Source organism: Nematolebias whitei, chromosome 21, assembly GCF_014905685.2.
Source record: "Nematolebias whitei isolate Nwh7 chromosome 21, NemWhi1, whole genome shotgun sequence".
NCBI classification, from domain to species: Eukaryota; Metazoa; Chordata; class Actinopteri; order Cyprinodontiformes; family Rivulidae; genus Nematolebias; species Nematolebias whitei.
In genome coordinates this window covers 27,254,257-27,257,992 of record NC_056518.1, presented here as the reverse complement: position 1 = coordinate 27,257,992, position 3,736 = coordinate 27,254,257, and positions in this window count along the sequence as shown.

The following is a 3,736-nucleotide window of genomic DNA, read 5'->3' as shown; positions in this document are numbered from 1 at the left end:
AACCCCATAGAGAACCTGTGGGATATTGTGAAGAGAAAGTTGAGAGATGCAAGACCCAACACTCTGGATGAGCTTAAGGCCGCTATCGAAGCATCCTGGGCCTCCATAACACCTCAGCAGTGCCACAGGCTGATTGCTTCTATGCCACGCCGCAATGAAGCAGTCATTCATGCAAAAGGATTATATTTATATATATATAAAACCCGTATGTTCTTCTTTCAGGTGAGAGGCTCCTCTGTAGACGACTCCGCCCCCCACCAGTGTCAGATGTCTCTCCTCCTATCCGAGGCCTTCCAGGCCATGAGGGCAGAGCTGGACTCTTTACCGCTTGGCACGCCGAGCATGCTGGGAGTAGTCGGGGAGGTGAGGACGGCGGCGCTGCTGGAGGAGTACTCGCTGCTCCTCCTACAGGCTGTTCACAGGAGGATCAACACCACCTGACCTCTGACCTTTGCATGCTGCTGTATCGGCGTGTGCTGCTCCTGCTCAGGAGAATCACCGTCACTTCCAACATCCCCACCTCTATCGTCTGAGACCTGTCCTTTCTTTACTTATAAACTGACCGTTTTTTTGGTTCTTTCTTGTCTGACAATGACAAGTCTTTTGAAGTCTTTTAAATCTGTTAAACAAACTGCATTTATAGTGTTTTTCTAGTTTTTTGAAAAAGAAAAATTGCACTTCAATCCACACACACCAGTTCAAACATTCATCTTGCACTGGTCTACTACACCCGTCAGGCCCTGATTCACTAAGAATTCACTGCAACTGTTTTTTGCTCCATTTTTTTGTGAATCATTTGCTCCCAATATTTGCTCTTTCCTCAGTTTTGGATTCCCAAAGCAAATTTTCACGATTTATTTTGCCCGATGAGTTCAGCAGCTGTAAGAAATTAGCACTTTTCTGCGTCGGAACACAGTTGTTCTCTCTGCACGTTCTGAAAATGACCAAATGTCACAAACACAGCAGGTACAAAAGTGACAGGAAGAGAAAAGTCATGAACATTGCTTATATCTGGGAGGACTCGTGCTCAAGAGGGTATTTTAAAAGTGGTATCTCACCAGGTTGTGACCTTTGGACACCAGCTGGAGACTGAAACTTGCAAGAAAATATGCAAATTTTTGGTTGCATGCGTTGAAAATAACGGATTGTTTTTGTGTGCACAGCTTGTAAAACTGCATTCATGGTTGTGTGCGTTTTTTTTTTTTTTTTTTTTGCCCACCATCGCCCACATCGTGAACCTACCTCGGCAGCTGCCCCCACGTTTACGATTCAATCTGCTGGAGTACACTTTAGGAATTAAAACAGGCAGACTTTGACCAAATTTAAAAAAAAATTATGATTTATTATCGCTGTGATTTTTAGCAGTTCTGTTACACTTCCATCTTGTGTGAAGTCTGAAGTTACTTAAACTATTATTAAAGTTAGACTTTACTAATTTTTAAATCATTTTAAACAGATTGAATTGTTTTCTCTTCACTAAAGGGAGAACTTATCAGCAGCAGTTGGTTGACTCACTTTAAAGGACCTTAGGAAATTGAGAAACGGAGATCATCAGGTGACATTCTGGAAATGTCCTTGCAAATGCCATTTTCACCAACCAGTCACAGCCCAGTGAGATACCACCTTACATCAGTAGGTGACACATGCTTCATTTATTTTGACTTAACATAAATAATGTCTTTTTATTTCTGTTTTAGACCAGAATGTTGGATCGCCCTCAGCATGGCTGCATGGGATATTTATCTATCAAAATATTTAATTTATGTTTGACATCTGTATGTGAAGCACTTTCTGTTGTAACGTTTTATAATCGTAAGCTTTTGTACTGTAAAAGTATAACTGAAAAAGCTGTATTTTGTGGACTTCGCTGACAATTTATGTGTAGATGCAACAATGTGTGACACTCGTCACTGGAACAGAAGATGAATTTGACTTTTTCTGACATGCCTGCCCTCTTTTTGTGAAGCTGCAGGCTTCTCCTCTTCCTCTACTTCTTCTCCTATTTATCACCAGCTCTGAGGAAACGATAAATAATTTCTGCCAGCGTTAATGCTGGTTCTTTGAGAATCAGGAGCTTTTAGCCCTGGAATTTATTTACAGAAGTTTTGGCGGGATTTTCTTTTCTCTAAATGCTGCATCAAACCTCACTGAAACGTGTGCAAACTGCGACAGAGGACAGCGCAGTTTCAGGCGCACTACTCCCTTTGTGAATTGGACAGATGCACATCTGAAAAAAAAAAAAAAAAAGTCCAACCCACTGATGAACCCTGGCTTTGGTGCACATCAGAAGCAAAACAGGATTTGTTATTTTTCTGGATCTGCAGCCATCTCTAACATTAAAGTGAACTTTTAAAAATCAACTCACAGCAACTGAATCATGGACATGAGCTGGACTGGCAACCATTGACTGCTGGGTTTGGTACCAGCTCCCCGCTGCTCTGAGCTGGTTGAAACACTTGGATGGATGGTTTCATGAAGCTCCTGCTGGCTGTTAGCAGAAACCTTCAGATTGAAATTCTGTCTGAGATGTCTACAAATTTTTGCTTGTTGTAGTGCTTAGTTTACAAAAAAAAAAACTTTTCAACAAAGAGCAATATGAGACTTTGAACAAACTTAACTTTGTTTTATTAATTAGTTTAAATGTTCTTCCACTTGAATCTAAAATGTTCAGCATGACTGGTTTCTGCTGATTTTTTTAATTGATCCAATGACAATTTTGTATTTATTGTGATGAGCTGTTACACTACTGACTGTTTCTTACGTCTTATTTTGAGCCTTAATGCACTAACCATTTTCCAGGACACTACGGGGGTATTGGGTTAAATTTGACCAACTTGATCAGAGACGTAGAAGTTGTGTTTTCGTCACATTTAATAAAGTTTCACATTTTGTCTGATCTTTTTATTTACTGTGACTTCTGTGGTGAACCATCTGAACCTTCAAGGCTTTAATTTTTCATTCATTCATATATATATATATATATATGTATATATATATATATATACACATATGACTTTTTATAACTGTTTATTGTTGTTGCTGTTGTCCATTGTTGTCATCTTTCTTTGTTGAAATCAGGTCTCTCTTGTAAATGAGTCCTCGAGGCTCAATGGGATTTACCTGTCTAAATAAAGGTTGATTGATTGATTGATTCAGCTTTCATTTATACAAGGTATCCTCACTGAGTCACGAGGACTCATTTACAAGAGGGACCTGCATTCATGAGAGGGCTGGGGAGACATACCCAATCTTCAATTTTTATATTCTGTTTTTTGGGTTTGTATTCGTCTCGAAAAGCTGTGGCCAATATAACCAACTGGAGAAATGGCATTTGTATTTAAATAAATCAGTATAAATGCTGAGCTATGGATGATTTAGTTGAAAATTAGCAGAAGATGTCAAAACTAATTGTTAAACAAACAAAAAAAAAAAACTAAAGCTAAAAGTAGCAAAAGTTTGATAAAAGCCTAAATCAGCAAAATGTTAGCTGAAAACCAAAAGTAGCAATGCTAGCTAAAAAGTTTAGTAAAATGCTGGCTAAAAGCTAAATGTAGCAAAATGATAGATGAAAGTCGCAACATGCTAGTTAAAAGCTAAAAAAGTGGCAAAGGAAAGCAATAATAGAGCCAGTATGCATTAAACATTTTGCAAAAATAATGTTTTTAAAGGAACTGTCAATCTAATGTACCAAAAATAAAGTCAAATGATATATATATATATATATATATATTCATAT